The following is a 23,745-nucleotide window of genomic DNA, read 5'->3' on the forward strand; positions in this document are numbered from 1 at the left end:
GAGGCAAGGGATAAAACAATATGGCCACTGGAGGGGAGAATGGGGTAAGCAGGTGTTAGGCGACTGTTCAAAAGGGGAAAAGGAAGAGTACAATTTATCAGTCTGTTGGCTTCTTGATTGCAGCCTCTTGGTTCCTGTAAAAGGACGAGTTTCCCCTCTAAAAATACTAAACATGTCGATATCAAAGGGGGACTCTCCCTACATCTCTATTGAGGTCCGATATTAACTATTAGCGCCAAAATTGACTTTTAATAATTAATATCCACTAGTGTTGAGCGATACCTTCCGATACTCAAAGGTATCGGTATCGGATGGGATCGGCCGATATCCAAAAAATATTGGATATCGCCGATACCGATACCAATGCAAGTCAATGGGACACAAGTATCGGAAGCTATCCTGGATGGTTCCCAGGGTCTGAAGGAGAGGAAACTCTCCTTCAGGCCCTGGGATCCATATTCATGTAAAAAATAAAGAATAAAAATAAATATGGATATACTCACCCCTCTGGCGGACCCTGGCTCTCAGTACTGGAAGTGTCTGCCTCCTTTCCTAAGAATGCAGTGAGTGAAGGACTTTCGATGACGTCGCGGTCAGGTGACCGGTCACCTGACCACTCACGTGACTGCGACGTCATCGAAGGTCCTTCACTTACTGCATTCTTAGGAACGGAGGCTGCCGGTTGCACCGCTGAGAGCCAGGGTTCGTCGGAGGGGTGAGTATATCCATATTTTTTATTTTTATTCTTTATTTTTTACATGAATATGGATCCCAGGGCCTGAAGGAGTTTCCTCTCCTTCAGACCCTGGGAACCATATGCACCGCCGAAGATGACTGGGAACACTTCCGATTTCCGATATCGCAAAAATATCGGAACTCGGTATCGGAATTCCGATACAGCAAATATCGGCTGATACCCGATATTTGCAGTATCGGAATGCTCAACACTAATATCCACTTAATATGCCTCTCTGTTATCATTTCCTTATATTATATGCTAACTGAGACAAAACAGTGTAGCAAAAGAGTATATTTATTACCTACACAAGTCTGCAGTCTGTTACATACAGTACATATACATTATTTATGCCCAAGCTGGCAATATATGTATACATATACATATGTGTGTGTATATATATATATATATATATATATATATATATATATATATATATGTATGTATATGAGTCAAAATTGGAACAGCATCACGTATTACTGCAGTTGTCGTGCAGCGCTTTCCCAACCAATGTTCAAATGGTTTCCAATAATAGAGATAAAAAAAGGAAAACAGCACAAAAATTAAAGAAAAACGGGCTTTAATGCCTGAATGGCGTGGCAACGTTTCGGATATGGTATCCTTTCTCAAGCTTGTGCTGTTTTCCTTTTTTTACCTTTATATATACCATATATATATATATATATATATATATATATATATATATATATATATATGTGTGTGTGTGTGTGTATATATATATATATATATATATACACACATATACTGATACTACAACACTAGTACAGTAATATCACCAATCACCACAATATCACAACAGTAAAAAACTACAATTAACTGTCCAAGTTACCCAAATCACACATGCAATATCAGGCCTCCCAACTATGGCCCACTTTCCCTAATACTCAGCCATGTGGTCCTCATGTTGTTGTCCAGGAAGCAAGCAAGGCAAGAGACTGTCCAAGCACATGTCTTGTCTATTTATGTCCAGCTAAAAAGAGGTGTGTCCAGCCTCAGGTGTGATCTCGCAAGTCTATTATTCACTGGCAAAGGTACAACCCCTCAATCCTAAATGAATACAGCAAGTTGGAGGAGGGGGCCTCATGTGGATCACATAGCAGAAGGTGGAGTAGGGGCTTCTGAGCACATGTGGGGGAATTTTATATATATATATATATATATATATATATATATATATATATATATATCACTGTACACACCTCTATATAAAGATGTACATTTTGAGGCACTTCCCTTCAACAGCTTCCAACGATGACACAGACAACAGCGGCATGTGATGTCTCGGGGTGATCCTGGATAGACGGAGGTCCGGCTTCTCGATGCAGATAGTCTTTTCTACACTAGGCAGTTTCCTCGTACTGGTCTCAGTTCTTTATATGATAGCACCGGAGCGTGCCTTTGCTCCTCAGTGCAGGCGGGGTAGGAGTCAGTATGTCCTGGCTCAGTCAGCGGTACAAGGCTAGGCCACACGAACACGGCAGTCACAAGGCTCATGTGTGGGTAACCTCCCGACACGGGAGATGTCAGGAGAGTCGCTCTCTGATGTCTTCAAGCAGTGGACACACTTACAGGGGTTGCACTAGGTGGGCCTAAGCTTACAAGGTGCTCCGCTATCAAGGCCTGCATCTCACCCTGCTGCACACCATGTTCCCGTCAGAACTCCTGCCTTTCTCCCGTGCACAGCCCTTTTAATCTCAGACCCGCCCCCTGCTGGCACGTGTAATGGTCGGTCCGAGCCAGAAAGCTCTCCCCCGTGCAACATTGGTGACAGTCCTGACAGTTCCGGAACCGGCGCAAAAGAGGTACCCCCGATCCGATACATCTTCTTAAAGATATACAGTCCTATATTATGGCTGTGACTTGCTGACTTACTGCATGTCTCACATCTATTCGTCATTTGTTTACAGTCTCCCCTTTTTTGCTTATATCATGATCGTTGATTATTGCTAAGCATTTGCCCATTTTTCACCGTATCCAGTGTATGTCAGTTGTATTTTTCATTTTAAATGGGAGCGCATGGATTACACGGACCCATTAAAGTCAATGGGTCCTTGTAAAACACGTACTGCACACGGACGTTGTCCGTGTGCAGTCCGTGTGCCATGCAGGAGACAGCGCTACATTAAGCGCTGTCCCCCCACTGGTGCTGAAGCCGCCATTCATATCTTCTCTACAGCAGCATTTGCTGTAGAGAAAATATGAATAATTGTGTGTAAAATCAAGATCCAGGTCCCCACCCCCCCGCTCCCACCCCCTGAGCGCCCCCCCGCTGTGATGAAAATACTCACCCAGCTCCCTCACTGGCTGCCGCTGCTTCCTGTCCTGGCCGCACCTTGTACTGTATGAGCGGTCACGTGGGGCCGCCGATTACAGTCATGAATATGCGGCTCCACCTCCCATAGGGGTGGAGCCGCATATTCATTACTGTAAATGGTGCACAGGAGGTGGGAGGGGGCTGGGGACCTGGATCTTGATTTTACACACAATTATTCATATTTTCTCTACAGCAAACGCTGCTGTAGAGAAGATATGAATGGCGGCTTCAGCACCAGTGGGGGGGAAAGCGCTTAATATAGCGCTGTCTCCTGCACAGCACACAGTACGTGTTTTACAAGGACCCATTGACTTTAATGGGTCCGTGTAATCCATGCGCTCCCACAAACACTGACATGTCTCAGTGTTTGGCACACGGAGACACGGTCCGCAAAAAATCAATGACATCTGCACAGATGCATTGATTTTAATGTGTCTACATGTGTCAGTGGCTCCGGTACATGAGGAAACTGTCACCTCACGTACCGGAGCCACTGACATGTGAAACCGGCCTAAGACACACTTAACCCCTTCATGACCCAGCCTATTTTGACCTTAATGTCCGGGCCATTTTTTGCAATTCTGACCAGTGTCCATTTATGAGGTAATAGCTCAGGAACGCTTCAACGGATCGTAGCGATTCTGAGATTGTTTTTTCGTGACATATTGGCATCATGTTAGTGATAAATTTAGGTTGATAATTTTTGCGTTTATTTGTGAAAAAAAACTGAAATTTGGAGAAAATTTTGAAAATTTCACAATTTTCAAATTTTGAATTTTTATTCTGTTAAACCAGACACAAAATAGTTAATAAATAACATTACCCACATGTCTACTTTACATCAACACAATTTTGGAAACAACATTGTTTTTTGCTAGGAAGTTATAACGGTTAAAATTTGACCAGCGATTTCTCATTTTTACAGCAAAATTAACAAAACCATTTTTTTAGGGAACACCTCACATTTGAAGTCAGTTTGAGGGGCCTACATGGCTGAAAATACCCAAAAGTGACATTATTCTAAAAACTGCACCCCTCAAGGTGCCCAAAACCACATTCAAGAAGTTTATTAACCCTTCAGGTGTTTCACAGCAGCGGAAGCAACATGGAAGGAAAAATGAACATTTAACTTTTTAGTCACAAAAATGATCTTTTAGCAACAATTTTTTTATTTTACCAAGGGTAAAAGGAGAAACTGGACCCCGAAAGTTGTGGTCCAAGTTGTCCTGAGTATGCCGATACACCATATGTAGGGGTAAACCACTGTTTAGGCACACGGCAAGGCTCGGAAGGGAAGGAGCACCATTTGACTTTTTGAATGAAAAATTAGCTCCAATCGTTAGCGGACACCATGTTGCGTTTGGAGAGCCCCTGTGTGCCTGAAGATTGGAGTTCCCCCACAAGTGACCCCATTTTGGAAACTAGACCCCCCAAAGAACTTATCTAGATTGGTGGTGAGCACTTTGAACCCCTAAGTGCTTCACAGAAGTTTATAAAGCAGAGCCGTGAAAATAAAAAATCATTTTTCTTTCCTCAAAAATTAATTTTTAGCCTGCAATTTTTTATTTTCACAAGAGTGACAGGAGAAACTGGACCCCAAAAGTTGTTGTCCAGTTTGTCCTGAGTGTGCTGGTACCCAATATGTGGGGGTAAACCACTGTTTGGGCACTCATCGGGGTTCGGAAGGGAGGGAGCACCAGTTGACTTTTGAAAGCAAAATTGGCTGGAATCAATAGTGGCACCATGTCGCGTTTGAAGACCCCCTGATGTGCCTAAACAGTGGAAACCCCTCAATTTTAACTCCAACACTAACCCCAACATATCCCTAACCCTAATCCCAACTCTAACCATGACCCTAATCACAACCCTAACCCCAACACACCCCTAACAACAACCTTAACCCCAACACACCCCCAACCCTAATCCCAACCCAAACCACAACCCTAACCCAACACACCCCTAACCCTAATGCAAACCATAACCCTAACCACAAGCCTAACCCTAACCACAACACAACCCTAACCCTAATCTTAACCCTAATTCCAACCCTAACCCTAATTCCAACCCTAACTCTAAATCCAACCCTAAGGCTATGTGCCCACATTGCGGATTTGTGTGCGGAGTTTTGCGCATCATTTTTGAAAAATCCACAGGTAAACGCACTGTGTTTTACCTGCAGATTAACTGCAGATTTCCAGTGTTTTTTGTGTGGATTTCACCAGCGGATTCCTATACAGGAACAGGTGTAAAACGCTCGGAATTTTCTGCAGCATGTCAATTCTTTGTACGGAATTGACATGCTGCAGAAAATTCCGAGCTGTATTTTCTGCACCATGGGCACAGCGGATTTGGTTTTCCATAGGTTTACTGTAAACGTGATGGAAAACTGCTTACGAATCAGCAGCGGCCAATCCACTGCGGATCCGCAGCCAAATCCGCACCATGTGCACATAGCTGTTGTGAATTCCGCTCTTGGGCTCCCTCCGGTGGTTGTAAGTGGCACTTTTGTGAGTTCTGCTCTTGGGCTCCCTCTTGTGGTTTCTAGTGGTATGGCTGCTCCTTGGAGTTAGCTGTCATCAGCTGCCTCCACTTATCGTCTCTTCTGCTCGGCTATTTAGGCCTGGCTCTTTCTTCAGCCACTGCCACTTGTAAATGGTTCGTGGTTGGATTAACATCTCTTTGGAGTTCCCTGTTATCCTGACCAGTTCAGCAAAGCTAAGTTTTTGCTTGCTCTTTTCTGTCCATAGATTGTGGACTTATCCATTCTGTGCTTTCTATGTTTGTCCAGCTTATCAGTGTGAATTAATTCTGTCTTGCTGGAAGCTCTGGGAGGCAGATTTGCCCTCCACACCTATACGATACGATACGAGACACTTTATTGATCCCGTGGGAAATTATGGTATCACAGCAGCACAACTTAAATCATAAAAATCATAAAGGAATTACATAGTTGACATGACAGTGAGTTGACAGAAGAACATTATACATTAGACATTAGAATAGGACATACACAGCGAGTGAACTGAAATGTAGAGAAATAAGTAGACTTTCACCTTGGTGGTTTAACCCTAATGTTATTATTGTACATTCCCATGGCAGTTGGCACAAACGATTTCCTATATTTTTCCTTCTTACACCTCAGAAGTATTAGCCGGTTACTGAAGGTGCTCTTCTGTCTCATGAATAGCTCATATAGTGGATGTGCATTATTGTTCATAATTGCCATACACTTTCTCAGAGTTCTTTTCTCCACTACCTCCACAAAAGAGTCCAGCTTGCAGCCCAAAGCAGAACTTGCCTTCTTAATAATCTTATTCAGCTTATTAGCATCAGAGGCCCGCACACTACTACCCCAGCACGTGATTGCAAAAAAGATGGCACTTGCCACTACAGATTGGTAGAACATTTCTAACATTTTGCTGCACACATTAAAAGACCTCAGTTTCCTTAGAAAATACAGTCTGCTCATCCCCTTCTTGTAGACAAACTCTGAGTGGCATCTCCAGTCCAGTTTGCTATCCAAATGGACCCCCAAATATTTGTAACTCTCCACCTGCTCTACCTCCTGACCAGCAATAGTGATCGGTAAGCATTCCAACTTAATCCTGCTATAGTTGGCCACCAACTCCTTTGTTTTCTTAACATTTAGTTGTAGATAATTACCATTGCACCAATCCACAAAATTCGACACCACCCTTCTATATTCCTCATCCCCCTGATCTCCCCTAATGCATCCCACAACCACGGAGTCATCCGAAAATTTTTAAAGGTGGCAAAGTTCAGATTTATACTGAAAGTCTGAAGTATACAGAGTGAAAAGAAAGGGCACAAGCACCGTTCCCTGGGGGGCACCAACACTGCTCAGTAATCTGCCTGACACCACTGCTCCCATCTGTACAAACTGTGGCCGATCTGATAGGTAGTCAGTTATCCAATTTCTCATCCCCTCTTCAACCTTCATATCAGTCATCTTTTTGTGTAGTAAAAGTGGCTGCAGGGAGTTAAATGCACTCGAGAAATCGAAGAACATCGCTCGCACCGTGGTACCATCAGTCTCCAGAAATTAATGAACCCTATGTAACAGGGAAAGAATAGCATCATCCACCCCCAATCTATGTCGGTAGGCAAACTGAAGGGGATCGATAAAAGCATTGACCCTTGGTCTTAAGTGAGCAAGCACTAATCTTTCCAAGGCCTTCATAGCGTGAGATGTTAAGGCTACAGGACGATAGTCATTTAGGGTTGCAGGAGAAGAAGTCTTGGGTATCGGCACCAGACAGGAAGTTTTCCATAACACAGGTACCCTCTGTGTTTGTATACTTCCATTAAATAGGCGTGTAAAGACAGTACACAGCTGGTCTGCACAAACTTTAAGGACACGTGAGCTGAGTCCATCAGGTCCTGCAGCTTTACCAATGTTAAGTGACTTAAACTGCCTCCTCACATCATTTTCGGATACTCTAAAATTAGTCTGCTCATCCTCCAATATCGATGTTGCAGAATTTGCACCCAAGTCCCATCCACTATCAGTTGGCACATGTACACATGTACTGCTGAACCTGTTGAAATACTCGTTCATCTCATTAGCCTTGTCTAGATTTCCACCATGATTTTCAGACCTCAGATTAAGCCCAGTCAGTAATTTCATTCCTGACCAAACCTCTCTGGTATTATTGTGGGACAGTTTCTTTTCAAGTTTAATTCTGAAGGCTTCCTGGGCCTCCTTTATTTTAGACTTCAATTCATGCTGTATCATTTTAATTTCCTCTTTGTCACCCAGTTTAAATGCCTTTTTTTTCCTGTTGAGCAAATGCTTCAATTCCTTTGTTATCCATGGCTTGTTGTTTGCAAAACACCTAATCTTTTTAGTCGGCACCAACATATCAGTGCAGAAGTTAATGTAGTCAGTCACTCTACCAACCACTTCATTAACATTTGTATACTCGTCCATTGTCCCAAGCAGCACATCCCAGTCTGTAAGATGAAAGCAATCCTGCAAAGCCTGTTCATTTGCTGGACTCCACATTCTAACTGATTTAAAGGTAGCCGGCTGTTTAGTAACAACAGGTTCATAGACTGGTGACAATAGTATAAGATTGTGATCAGACTTCCCCAAGGGCGGCAGGGTAGACGATGAATAAGCATTCTTGACATTCGCATAGAGTAAGTCTAAAGTAATATTGTCACGTGTTGTACATTTAACAAACTGATAAAATTTAGGTAAGGCAGTAGACATTTTAGCCCGGTTAAAATCCCCAGAGATTACAGTAAGCGAATTGGGGTGTTTCAGCTGGAGCCGAGCAATGACTCCTGACAGCACTTCACCTGCAGCCTCATGGTTTGCAGTTGGTGGTATGTACAACACTATTGCAATAACAAGCGAGAATTCTCTAGGAATATAGTAAGGTCTGAGGCCAACAGCTAGCAGTTCAATGTTCGGACAACAATGGCGCTCCCTTACAGTCACATGCCCCTGATTGCACCAACCATTGTTTATGTAGAGTATAACTCCACCGCCCTTTTTTTTGCCGCTCTTCATAGTGTCTCTATCCGCCCGGACCATGTGAAATCCTGGTACTGAGACACTTGAGTCTGGGATCTCGCCACGTAACCATGTTTCAGTAAAACACATCAAACTGCATTCCTTGTATTCCCTCTGGGTCCGTATTAATGCTAGCAGTTCATCTGACTTATTACCCAGTGATTGAACATTCCCCATGATGATGGACGGAACTACAGGTTTAAACCGTCTTTGCCTTGCCTTAAGTTTTTTGCCCGCTCTGCAGCCTCTGTAGGGTCGCCTTACCTCACACGGGACATGTGGTCTGCCCACTGCAGGAGAAGACATTAGCCTGCGCAGCTCCAGAAGTCGGCCCCTTTGAGTAAGCAACACGTTTATGAACAGACTTAGGGACATCAATCAAAACCTTGCTCATGTTAGTCGCACTAAGCCTGTCCGTGTAGGGAGGCATACAGTGCACGCCTCCAGACATAGCTGTGCCAATTCCCAGACAGGTAGTGGCCGCCTGGCAGTAGGTGCGTATAATACCAGTCCTAGGCTGCAAGGTGATCACAAATGCACTGTAAATCCAGATAGCTGCGGGTAGCAGCAAACATCCAAGGGAAACCTTCCAGGGGAGCCAAGGATCAGAAGCATACATCCAGAAAGCTGTGGGTAGCAGTATGCATCCATGGGAAACAAATCCGAGGATCCCAGAAGCAACCAGCCAAGGGGAAATCCAAGGGTTCAGCATAAATCCAAGGGTTCAGCATAAATCCAAGGGAAGCATTCCAGCAGATCCAAGTTCAGAAGGAGAAGGTACAGGGGAAAAGAAATTCCTTAGGAGTACCAAAAACTGAGGTTCAGAAAGAAAAAGGTTCACACATAATAAAAATAATTCCAAAAAAAAAAATAAAGTAAAATAAAACAAAACAAAATAAAACAAAACAAAACTATTGCTGTTGCAATGGGCTGCCACTAGCACGGCGCCTTATTGTCCTCATCCAGCAGAGAGCAGACAGACAGTCAGATGTGGAGATTTTTTGTAAACTCTGCGTGGATTTTTGTAGTGTTTTATACTGACCGCACAGTATTCCATCCTGTCCTATCTATTTAGCTAGACTGGCCTCCTGTGCTCATCCTGGTTTCATTCTGTGTATGTCTTTTCCCTCTCCACTCAGTCATTATTTGTGGGGGGCTAATCTGTCCTTTGGGGATTTTCTCTGAGGCAAGGTAGCTTTCCTGCTTCTTTCTTTAGGGGTAGTTAGCTCTTAGGCTGTGACGAGATGCCTAGGGAGAGTTAGGAGCATTCCACGGCTACTTCTAGTGTTGTGTTGAGCTTAGGGACTGCGGTCAGTACAGTTACCACTTCCTTCAGAGCTTGTTCCATGTTGCTCCTAGACCACCGTATCATAACACATAGCCTAATTCTAACCCTAACCCTAATTCTAACCGTAACCGTATCCCTAATTGCAACCCTAACCCTAGTTCTAACCCTAACCCTAGTTCTAACCCTAACCCTAACCCTAGTTCTAACCCTAACCCTATCTCTAGTTCTAACCCTAACCCTAGTTCTAACCCTAACCCTAGTTCTAACCCTAACCCTAGTGGAAAAATAAAAACAAATATATTTTCTTTATTTTATTATGTTCCTTCCCTACCTGCTGCGCCGATCCTTTGGAATACACTACCTGGGTTAATACAATTAATCCCCAATCCCCACAGTTTTAAGCGTGCCCTAAAAACTCATTTGTTCAGACTGGCCTACCGCCTCAATGTATTAACCTAACTATCCCTGTGTGGCCTATTTAAAAAAAAAAAACATAATCAGGTTCCTCGCATCATGTTCTCATACACTTTATGCAGTTAATAACCCTCTGTTTCTGTACTGTTACATACTTAGGCAGTTAACTAGTTCATGCAGCTGTTAGGACTGGCGGAACGCACCAAGAAAGATGATATGGATGCGTTCGCAGTCCGGGGTCCACCGTGCAGGTAAAACCTGCTGCTAGTAAATGGCAGACTATATGACGGTACTCAAAAGTATACACACGTGGGTTAACCTCACCTAGTGTGAAGAAAGCAATCCTGTTGCGTCACAGGACCGCGGTACCGCACATAGAGCGCGAGCAAGTGGTCAGCGAACTTAACCCCAACCGGGATTGAAGTCCGATTAGACCCTTGCTGGCACAACACCAAAACTGGGTGTGTAAAGAACCTTATTAATGTTCTATGAGCACAAGAGTGTGTGCGAAGCCGCACTGACGGACGCCACTATCCACCCAGGCTTGGGTATGGAAAGCGCAAGGCAAGCGCACGGCGCCGTACTGGCGGACACAGCCACAGGACGCTGAGAAGTGTGTAACGTGCAGATGGTTAGTCGGGCGCTAGAGAGCTACCATCATCCGCGAGCAGACAACAACACTAGGGAGGGATACTTAGGAGCTTTCATCCTTCGACATACATCCATCTACACACACACAATATAATAGTACACTAGCGCATGGCCGTGCGGTCATGCGCAGTTTATATAGTTGCAGCACAGGAAGTGGCTACAGAAACTTTGCCCTTCCAAGACCTGCCAAGAGGACCAATGGAATGTGCTGCAGAGTCTGAGCACATGACCCTCGATCTCCAATGGGAGATCTTGCCCTGGGCATGCTCAGTGTGTGCAGACAAGGACTTAGTCCCAGAGAAGTCCGCTCGCTGCTGACCAGTACTGGCTTTAATGGCAGAGACTGGAGAAGCAGCAGTAACTCTCAGAACAGAGTGAGAATGAGCAAGACGCTGGGACCGACGTCCCTGCTGAGCAGACTCCACTGCGGCTGGACAAGAATGGGAGACCGCAGCGGAGATGGCTCGAGATTCCCCCTGTGCAGAAGCGGGAACTCGAGACCTAACATTACCCCCCCTCCTTGGGCCTCGCTACGCTCGAAGGCAGCAATGAGCTGTGGGGCCCGAATGTTTTCAGCAGGCTCCCATGATCGGTCCTCTGGGCCATAACCCTTCCAATCCACCAGATAGAACTTTTTGCCGCGTACCACCTTGCACCCCAAAATAGCATTCACCTCATAGTCGTCCGTAGACGAACCCGATGTCCCGGCAGATGACTCGGAAAACCGAGACATGTATACGGGTTTCAAGAGGGACACATGAAAGGTGTCGGTGATACCCAAGCGTGGAGGAAGAGCCAGACGGTAGACCACAGGATTAACCTGTTCGAGAACCTTGAAGGGACCCAAGTAGCGAGGAGCAAACTTAGTGGACTCAACACGCAGCCTGATGTTACGGGCGGAGAGCCACACCAAGTCGCCAGGAGCAAAGGTCGGAGCGGGACGCCGATGAACATCGGCAGAGGACCTCATTCTCTCCTTGGAGGCCCTAATGGCATCCTGCGTGCGGTCCCAAATGTCCCGTGCCTCCACAGCCCAGTCTGCCACCCTGGAGTCAGCGGAAGACACAGGTATGGGCACAAGAACACGCAGATGTTGGCCGTAATTTAGGAGGAATGGAGTCTGACCGGTGGAGTCGGCAACAGCATTGTTAAGTGCAAACTCTGCCCACGGTAGCAAGGATGCCCAGTCATCCTGCCTGGCAGAAACAAAATGTCGTAAATATGTGACCAAGGTATGGTTGGCCCTCTCTACCAACCCATTCGTCTCGGGATGATATGCGGAAGAGAGATTCAACTCAATACTGAGTAGACGACAAAGCTCTCTCCAGAATCGAGACGCAAACTGGGGACCTCGGTCACTAACAATTTTGTCTGGCATACCGTGTAGGCGAAAAATATGCTTGACGAACAGAACAGCCAAGGCCCGAGCAGAAGGTAACCGTGGAAGAGGCACCAAGTGCACCATTTTGGAAAAATGGTCGGTGATCACCCAGATAATGGTGCAATAACGAGACTTGGGTAAGCCCACCACAAAGTCCATCCCGACCATCTCCAAGGGCCTGTCTGCCACCGGCAGAGGATAAAGCAAACCAGCTGGCCGTTGCCGAGGAGTCTTGTTCTTGGCGCAAGAGACACACGCCCGAACATACTCTGCAACATCACGAGCAATATGCGGCCACCAGTATGTCCTCGCCAGTAACGCAGATGTCCTTTTGGTACCAAAATGTCCACCCACCCTGGACGAGTGGGCCCAAGAGAGAACCTCCGGTTGCAAATTCAATGGAACAAAAGTCTTGCCCGGGGGCACAGACTCTAGCGAAACCGGGGCCACAGTAATCAAGCTCTCGGAGGGAACAATAAGCCGAGGCTCCTCCTCCTCCTCCGCAGATGACACAACGGAGCGAGAGAGAGCGTCGGCCCGAATGTTCTTCTCCCCAGAAAGAAAATGGAGGGTGAAATGAAACCGGGAGAAGAATAAGGACCATCTGGCCTGGCGAGAATTCAGCCGCTGGGCTGTCTGCAGATACACCAAATTTTTATGGTCTGTGAAGACTTGGAAGGGAAAACGTGCTCCCTCCAAGAGATGTCTCCACTCCGAGAAAGCCAACTTCATGGCTAGCAACTCCCTATCCCCGATGGAATAATTCCTCTCTGCTGGTGAGAAGGTCTTGGAGAAAAAGAAGCAAGGGTGCTTCCGACCTTGAGCATCCTTTTGGAAGAGGACTGCTCCTGCACCAACAGAAGAGGCATCCACCTCCATGATAAATGGCTTATCAACATCGGGGCGATGTAGAATGGGAGCGCTAGCGAAGTGCGACTTTATAGAGATAAAGGCTTTGGAGACCTCCTCAGACCACAATTTGGGATTCGCTCCCTTCTTGGTAAGGGCAACCAAGGGAGCTACCAAAGTCGAGAAGTGCGGGATGAACTGGCGATAATAGTTAATGAACCCCATAAAGCGCTGCACCGCTTTAAGAGAATGGGGTTCCTGCCAGTCCATCACAGCCTGTAGTTTGGAAGGATCCATAGCCAATCCCTGGACAGAGATGATGTAGCCTAGGAAAGGTAAGGACTCCTGCTCAAACATACACTTCTCCAAATTGGCATAGAGGGAGTTTGCCTGTAGGAGATCGAAGACTTTGCAAACATCTCTCCGGTGGGAGTCAATATCTGGAGAGTAGATGAGAATATCATCCAGATAGACTACGACCGAGGTGGAGAGCATATCCCGGAAGATGTCGTTCACAAAGTCTTGGAAAACGGCTGGGGCATTACAGAGCCCGAAGGGCATCACCAGATATTCATAGTGCCCATCTCTGGTATTAAAAGCCGTCTTCCATTCGTCCCCCTCACGGATGCGAATCAGGTTGTAAGCACCCCGCAGATCTAATTTCGTAAATACCCTTGCTCTCCGGAGCCTATCGAATAGCTCAGATATCAAGGGCAAGGGATATTTATTCTTGACCTTGATGGCATTAAGACCCCTGTAGTCTATGCATGGACGCAATTCCCCACTCTTCTTCTGCACGAAGAAGAACCCTGCCCCAGCAGGAGACACTGACTTCCTAATGAATCCTCTTGCCAGATTTTCCTGGATATATTGTGACATTGCCTCCGTCTCCGGGAGAGATAGCGGATAGACTCGACCCCGAGGAGGCTCAGCACCAGGCAAGAGGTCAATAGGACAGTCATAGGGGCGATGGGGCGGAAGAATCTCCGCCGCCTTTTTGGAGAACACATCTGCATAAGACCAATACTGCTTGGGGAGAGAGGAAAGATCTGCGGGTACCTCTGTTGTAGCAACCTGAACGCACTCCCTCCGACACCTACCCCTACAAGATTCACCCCATCCCAGAATTCTGCCTGAGGACCACTCGATATGAGGAGAGTGATACCGTAGCCAAGGTATTCCCAACAGGACCTCATCAATTCCTTCCGGAATGACGAGCAGATAAATAATCTCCCGATGAGATGGCGACATGGACAGTGTAAAAGGGATGGTCTGGTGTGTTATCTGTGAAGGCAGTGTCGACCCATTCACCACTCGTACCGTTACTGGTTGAGCTAGCATAACCAGGGGTATTGCGTGACGTTGGGCGAAGGCAGAAGACATAAAATTGCCCTCCGCCCCAGAATCCACGCAGAGCTCTACCGAGTGGGAAAATGAGCCAATAGTAATTGTCCCCTTAAAGGACAATTTAGAGGCAAACGTCGCCATGTCAAGTGTACCTCCACCGACTACCACTAGACGCTGACGTTTCCTCGACCGCTGAGGACATCTGGTGTCTAGATGCCCTGACTGCTGGCAAACATTACAGACCCTGAGTGCACAAGCGGTCCGGGACTTAGATCCCGCTTGTGACACTTCCCTGGTCTCAGGTGACTCAGGAACCAGGACCGGAGATTCCAGAGGTTTGGCGAAAGTAGGAGCCAGCCGAAACCTCTGCCTACACTGGGCTCGTTCTAACCTCCGCTCGTTAAAACGGAGGTCAATTCGAGTGGAGACAGTTATTAAGTCCTCCAGTGTGGCAGGAATCTCCCTAGTGGCCAGAGCGTCCTTTACGTGGTCAGCCAGACCCCTCCAAAATATGGGGATAAGGGCCCTATCCGACCAATCCAGCTCAGATGCTAAAGTGCGGAATTGGACGGCAAAATGACTGACCAAGGACTCACCCTGAGTTAATGCCAGCAGTTGAAGCGCAGTGTCATGGGTGACTTGAGGTCCCAGAAAGACCTGTTTCAGAGTGCTCAGAAATAGAGGAGCACTCTGCACCACATGATCGCCACGCTCCCATAGCGGCGTAGCCCATTCCAACGCCCTGCCCGACAAGAGAGAAACTATGAATCCCACCTTAGCCCGCTCTGTGGGAAAACGTGCAGCCAGGAGCTCGAGGTGAATAGAGCACTGACTCACAAATCCCCTACAAAATTTGCTATCGCCAGAAAATTTTTCTGGCAGCGGGAGGCGAGAAAATGTCGGAACAGGGGTGGCAATGGACATATTTGCTGCAGCCACGCTGGCAGCTTGTACAGCAACTGCGGTAACATCCACAGCTGAGGTTGCGCTCTCGAGAGCCGCCAACCTACCCTCCAGCTGCTGGATATACCGCAAAGATTGCTGCTTGTCCGCCATTACTAGCCAGACCCTGGCGCTAGTGTAATGTTAGGACTGGCGGAACGCACCAAGAAAGATGATATGGATGCGTTCGCAGTCCAGGGTCCACCGTGCAGGTAAAACCTGCTGCTAGTAAATGGCAGACTATATGACGGTACTCAAAAGTATACACACGTGGGTTAACCTCACCCAGTGTGAAGAAAGCGTCACAGGACCGCGGTACCGCACATAGAGCGCGAGCAAGTGGTCAGCGAACTTAACCCCAACCGGGATTGAAGTCCGATTAGACCCTTGCTGGCACAACACCAAAACTGGGTGTGTAAAGAACCTTATTAATGTTCTATGAGCACAAGAGTGTGTGCGAAGCCGCACTGACGGACGCCATTATCCACCCAGGCTTGGGTATTGAAAGCGCAAGGCAAGCGCACGGCGCCGTACTGGCGGACACAGCCACAGGACGCTGAGAAGTGTGTAACGTGCAGATGGTTAGTCGGGCGCCAGAGAGCTACCATCATCCGCGAGCAGACAACAACACTAGGGAGGGATACTTAGGAGCTTTCATCCTTCGACATACATCCATCTACACACACACAATATAATAGTACACTAGCGCATGGCCGTGCGGTCATGCGCAGTTTATATAGTTGCAGCACAGGAAGTGGCTACAGAAACTTTGCCCTTCCAAGACCTGCCAAGAGGACCAATGGAATGTGCTGCAGAGTCTGAGCACATGACCCTCGATCTCCAACGGGAGATCTTGCCCTGGGCATGCTCAGTGTGTGCAGACAAGGACTTAGTCCCAGAGAAGTCCGCTCGCTGCTGACCAGTACTGGCTTTAATGGCAGAGACTGGAGAAGCAGCAGTAACTCTCAGAACAGAGTGAGAATGAGCAAGACGCTGGGACCGACGTCCCTGCTGAGCAGACTCCACTGCGGCTGGACAAGAATGGGAGACCGCAGCGGAGACGGCTCGAGATTCCCCCTGTGCAGAAGCGGGAACTCGAGACCTAACAGCAGCTTTACATGAACACCCGAGCCTTACACTATGGCTGGTCCGAATAACTAAAGCAATTGTTACCATCCACCTCTCGTGTCTCCCCTTTTCCTCATAGTTTGTAAGCTTGCGAGCAAGGCCCTCATTCCTCCTGGTATCTGTTTTAAACTGTGATCTCTGTTATGCTGTAATGTCTATTGTCTGTTCAAGTCCCCTCTATATGTTGTAAAGCGCTGCGGAATATGTTGGCGCTATATAAATAAAAATTATTATTATTATCATTATTATTACCTATGGGGTGATAAAGGGGGGGGTTTATTTACTATTTTTTTCATTTTGATCACTGTGATATGATCTATCATAGTGATCAAAATGAAAGAACAAATCTGCAGGCCGGCAGATTCGGCGGGCGCACTGCGCATGTGCTCACCATTTTGGAAGATGGCGGCGCCCATGCAGAAAATTGACGGACACCGGGAGGACATCGGAGGTCGGTAAGTATGTGGGGGTGGGATTGGAGCATGGGGTTGGGATCGGTGCACGAGGGGAGCAGACAGGAGGACGGAGGGGAGCAGAGGACAGAACGGAGCACAGAGGGGAGGAGATCAGTGGCGGGGGCAGATCGCGGTCTCCAGCCATGGCCAATGATATTGCAGCATCGGCCATGGATGGATTGTAATATTTCACCAATTTTCATTGGTGAAATATTACTTTCGCTCTGATTGAATGTGAAATGTCACTTTCAACAGCCAATCAGAGCGATCGTAGCCACGGGGGTGCCCCCTGGGCTCAAGTACCACTCCCCCTGTCCCTGCAGGTCGGGTGAAATTTCAGTTAACCCTTTCACCCAATCTGCAGGGACGCGATCCTGCCATGACGCCACATATGCGTCACAGGTCGGTGTCACAGGTCGAGAAGGGGTTAAGTAACACAAAAAAACCAGAAAACTTTATTAGGACACCCCAGGAAGCTCTTCATTTGACACATTGGATAATATAAAAGGGGGGAAAACTACGTCTCCATGGAAACCATCACCATGGCTCAGACCATCAGTGTGGAAATTATGTTATTTCTGGTGCATAAAAGGCAAGAATTGAGGGCAGCAGGGATGGTTATGGGGACCAAAGTCGCTGTCTTCAGCGTGGACCTATATTTGCTGCCAACTGTATCCGAATTTTGAAAGCAGCTCACAGCATGTTCAAAAGGATATAAATAAGTACCGCAAATATAAACAATACATTATAATTGTCTGAATAAGTGTAATTTTGTAGGTGAGGTGAAAGAAGAAAATATTTGATAAAAAAAATTGTGTCCAATTTAAAAAAAAAAAACCAACAAAAGAACACATTTAGCTAGCCAACATAAACAATAAAGAACACATAAAGAAAAGTAAACACCATACTAGCAGTAATCTTAGAAGGCACACTATACATGTTATTGCATACAGCATCCTTTACCTATATTAACTGCTTTACCACCCAAGGGGGTTTGCACTTTATTGACCAGGCAAATTTTTACAATTTTGACCATTGTTACTTTATGAGTTAATAACTCTGGAACGCTTCAATGGATCCCACGAATTCTAAAACTGTTTTTTTTTGTCACATATTGTATGTCATGATAGTTGTTAAGTTTCTTCGAAATACTTGCATTTATTTTTGAAAAAAAATGGAAAATTGGCGATTAATTTTAAAATGTTGCAATTTTATTTGTTAATAAGTTATAAGAGTTAAAAGTTGACCAGCGACTTCTCCTTTTTCCAACAAAATTTACAAAACCATTTTTTAGGGACCATATCACATTTGAAGTGACTTTGAGGGCTCTATACAATTGAAAATACCCCAAAGTGACACCATTCTAAAAACAGCACCCCTAAAGGTGCTCAAAACCACATTCAAGAAGTCTATTAATCCATTAGGTGCTTCACAGGAATTTTGGGAATGTGGAAAAAAAATGAACACAACTTTTTTTTCACAAAAAAATTACTTTAGACCCATTTTTTTATTTTTCACAAGAATAGCTTGAAAAATAGATCACATAATCTGTTGTGTGATTCCTCCTGAGCATGTAGATACCCCACATTTGGAGGAAAATCACTGTTTGTGTGGACGGCAGAACTTGGAAAAGAAGGAGCGCAATTTTAATTTTTAATGCAAAATTTGCTGAAACAATTGGAGGACACCATGTCACATTTGGAGACCATCTGATGTGCTTTAACAGAGTAAATCCCCCACAAGTGACACCATTTTGGAAATTATGTGTGGTGAGCACACTGAACTCTCCGGTGCTTCACACAACTTTATAGTGTTAAGCCATGAAAATAAAAAAAATCTAATTTTCCCCACAAAATGTTTTATTTTAGATACAAATTTTGCATATTCAACAGGAGAAATTGCACCATCCAATTTGTAGTGCAATTTCTCCTGAGTTCGCTGATACCCAATATGATTGAGAAAACTACTCTTTGTGCGCATGGCAGAGCTTGGAAGGGAAAGAACATCATTTGACTTTTTGAACGTAAAATTTCCTGGAATCATTAGCGTACACCAAGTCCCATTTAGAGAGCCTATGATGTCCCTAAAAAGTGTAAACACAAGTGACCCTAATTTGGAAACTAGACCCCTCACGGAATGCATTTAGATGTGTTGTGAGCACCTGGAACCACCAGGTGCTTCACAGAAGTTTATAACGTTGAACCATGAAAATAGAAAAAAAAACATTTTCCCCTATGAACTCATAATGATCTGGAGACTCATAATGGCAGGTCAGTTTTAGCATTTAGTAAACCTATCAAAAAAGCCAAACAAAAAAAGTGTGGGTTTGCACTTTTTTGAAATTTCACCGCACTTGGAATTTTTTTCTCGTTTTCTAATACACGACATGGTACAAGCAATGGTGTTGTTCAAAAGTACAACTCATTCCACAAAAAATAAGCCCTCACATGGCCATATTGATAGAAAAATAAAAGTTATGGCTCTGGGAAGGAGGGGAGCGAAAAACGGAAACACAAAACCGAAAAAAAGCTCCGGTCATGAAGGGGTTAAATATTTTTACAATTATTTAAAAACTTTAACTTTTAAAAAAAATGTTTAGTTTGTCTCACTATGGGACTTTCATTTTTTTGCAGGTTGATTGCTTGCATCGCAATTCAGACCTCCCCCCTGCACAAATAAGCCATCGATGCCATCGAAAGAGGGCCCCTCCCACCAGCACTTGTATACGCAACCTGGAAATTGCTGTGAGCAATGATAGGTAGGAGGATTTCTCTCTGAGTCTGGTATGAGGCTGAGGACCACTGCTACCTTCAAAATAGTTTTGGATGCCGCAATACCTCCAAATTCTACAATGACAGTTTTTTAATTCCTCGAAATGTGGCAGTTTTCTGAGGCCAATAAAAAATGGTCATTGGACCCTCAAGAAGGGACCCTGAGCAGAGATACCAGCATGACAGCCACCATCTCCAGTGCCGGCCTCTCACAAGCCACCACCACCTCCTTCACTGCCAGTCTCCCGGAAGCCAGCACCACCTGCACCAGTGCAAGATACCTGGCGACCACCACCACCTCCTTCAGTCCAGCCATCTTGGCAGCCACCACCACCTCCTCCAGTTCCAGCCACCCAACAGCCACCACTCATTCAACCATCTCGGCCGCCATCACCACCTCTTCCAGTTCCAGACAACAATCTTGGCAGCCAACAACCCCCTCAACACAATGTCTCCTGCCCAAATCGCCTTTGTATTGTTGGAATGAGGGGCCAAACCCAGAAGACGAGGCCCGAGGATAATCTTGGACTGAGAATTTGTGGGCTGAGATGCCGCCACAGCCCCTGAACCAAAAAAGGTGAGTGGTATACTTGGGCTGGACATACCTACCCAACACTCTGGACCGTGGAGTTTTTTCACCCTTCAGTCCTCTTCCCCAAATTACCCCCTACAGTACTGTTGCTACTTTCCCACATTTTCAGCACCTTTCCAGTCCAGACCCTGATTTGAGTTCCCCAACTTCTTATTATAACTTGTAATGTTTGTTTGTTTATTGTTTCCCATTTTGCTTTGTCTTGAATTAATATTTAAATATGCCTATGTGCGTTTTTACATTTTTCTTCCATAATAAATTGTAACAATTAGTATTAACGTGTTTTGTTTTTTTTGCAACTTTAGACAAACACGTAATTTAGTGTATTGTTAGAAATATCTGTAGTTACAAATAATATTTGGGAAAATAATTTATGAAAATATCAGAAAATTAGTCTTTTAGATCAAAAGACTGAAAAACCGGACAAAAAAGACCAGAGTCCCAGTTGTGAACAATAGCTATAGCAAAAAAAAAATGGAATTATAAAGCATAACCTTTATTATGCTGGTTTAAAACCTTTTTTTCCCTAAAAAACAATGTGACACGCAAAATATAACAGACCCTTGTGTATCCTGGGTCAGGTATCAAAACCAGTTACCAACACATAAATTCCAAAAATAGGGATTTAAGAATGAAACCGTTGTATGCAACTTAGGTATTGTGAAGTAAGGTGAGAATTATGCACCATGCAATTAGCCAAAAATAATTCACTGTAAATAACCAAAGGTCTTGTAGCCCCTGTACATGTATTACTAGAGTTGTGAAACTTTAAAGCCCTCAGCTCATAACAAACTATGCCTCATTTACATGGGCAGGAGAGCCTAGATTCAAAGTAGTGGTATATGCCTAACATACAAACAAGTGAGTATAATGTTCCATTCTGAATATATATATATATATATATATATATATATATATATATATATATATATAACCACAACGAGTATCAGGAATAGAATGGCACTAGAGCAATACGAATTCCAATAAGCAGGACTGATGGCGGACAGCCGAGTGTCAGGCGTCACGAAGGCTAAGGGTTATGGTGCTCTGCATAAAAATGTCAAACGAAAGTCCATATGCAAGCAAGGAGTCCGTACTCCAATACCGCACCCTCCTGTATACCTGATGTCCTGACGGATGTATTTTATATATCTTCTCCAATAAAGTTCACGAACTTCACTGCTACTCTGGGGTCAGTGCCGCATACTTTCTCTCTTCTTGCTTGCATATATATGTATACTAGATGGTGGCCTGATTTTAACGCATCGGGTATTCTAGAATATGCATGTCCACGTAGTATATAGCACAGCCACGTAGTATATTGCCCAGCCACGTAGTATATTGCCCAGTTACGTAGTATATTGCCCAGCCACACAGTATATTGCCCAGCCACGTAGTATATTGCCCAGTCACGTAGTATATTGCCCAGCCGCATAGTATGTAGTATATTGCCCAGTCACATAGTATATTGCCCAGTCACGTTGCCCAGCCACGTAGTATATTACCCAGTCACATAGTATATTGCACAGCCCACGTAGTATATATCACAGCCAATGTAGTATATAGCACAGCCCACGTAGTATATTGCCCAGCCACGTTGCACAGCCCACGTAGTATATTGCACAGCCCATGTAGTATATTGCACAGCCCACGTAGTATATAGCAATGTGGGCATCATATCCCTGTTAAAAAAAAAGAATTAAAATAAAAAATAGTTATATACTCAGCTTCCGGAGCCCCCGGGTCCAAGCGAAGCAGTTACCGACGCTCCTCCCACGCTCCGGTCTCAAGAGTGCATTGCGGTCTCGCGAGATGATGACGTAGTGGTCTTGCGAGACCGCTACATCATCACCTCGCGAGATCGCAGCATGGACCGCTTACCGGAGCATTACGAGCGGAAAAGGCCTGTTGTGGATCCGAAGGGCCGACGTACGGTGAGTATATAACGATTGTTAATTTTTTAAAATATTTTTAACATTAGATCTTTTTACTATTGATGCCACATAGGCAGCATCAATAGTAAAACGTTGGTCACACAGGGTTAATAGCAGCGTTAACCGAGTGTGTTACACCACGGCATAGCGTGGTCGGTTAACGCTGCCATTAACCCTGTGTGAGCGCTGACTGGAGGGGAGTATGGAGCGGGCACTGACTGCGGGGAGGAAGGAGCGGCCGTGTTGCCGATTGGTCGTGGCTGTTTTGCCACGACCAATCAGCAACTTGGATTTCCATGACAGACAGAGGCCGCGACCAATGAATATCCGTGACAGACAGAAGGACAGACGGAAGTGACCCTTAGACAATTGTATAGTAGATATACATCCATTTAATAGCTTGTATTGGAACTGTCTCACGCAAAGTTTGATTGGAGTCCACTTCAAAACATATCAACCCCCATTACCAACAGGCTGCAGAGTCAAACATATCCCTCTTCTTATGCATCCATTCCTAACAGCAATATAGGGGATGTTAATGGGACAAACGACCACTTCCCCCTATAGTTTGTGTGGGACACCTATCCTTTTCACAATTGACTTTAAAAAAGAGTTTACAATGAAACACCACGCAGGCACTCTGCAGGTGAATGAAGGTGTCGTATCCCGAGTCCACTGTAAGGCGTTTGTATTGCAAAGTAGAAAATCCTGTTATTCCAATATTATATGCGCTGCAAAAGACTCCTAAAGGAATAAAACCACCCCCCCATGCAGGGTCGGACTGGCCCACCAGAGAACAGGAAGATTCTCCAGTGGGCCTAGGCAGTGACACCTGCTGGCATACTGGCCAGCAGCTGCCTAGGGCCCCCACTGCTCCAGGGGCCCCCAGCCAGTGGGCAGCTGCTATGGGGGCCCCCAGACCAGCGGAGCAGCAGCGGGAGACAGAAAACAGAAGCCAGCTGCTGCGGCTAAAACCTGTTCCAGCTGCTAAAGAGAAATTTTTTTTATTTTTTTATTTTATTTTTACATAGCGCTAACATATTCTGCAGCGCTTTACATTTTGCACACATTATCGTCACTGTCCCCGATGGGGCTCACAATCTAAATTCCCTATCAGTATGTCTTTGGAATGTGGGAGGAAACCGGAGTGCCCGGAGGAAACCCACGCAAACACGGAGAGAACATACAAACTCTTTGCAGATGTTGTCCTTGGTGGGTTTGAACCCATGACTCCAGCGCTGCAAGGCTGCAGTGCTAACCACTGCGCCACCGTGCTGCCCAGAAATGAATATCCACTGCTCCCCATGCCCCCATGGGCGTGGAGAGGAGTAATTATTAATTTCACTTTGGCCTACTTGGCAAACCAGTGGCAGAAAAAGT

This window comes from Ranitomeya imitator, chromosome 1 (assembly GCF_032444005.1).
Source record: "Ranitomeya imitator isolate aRanImi1 chromosome 1, aRanImi1.pri, whole genome shotgun sequence".
Taxonomy (NCBI): domain Eukaryota; kingdom Metazoa; phylum Chordata; class Amphibia; order Anura; family Dendrobatidae; genus Ranitomeya; species Ranitomeya imitator.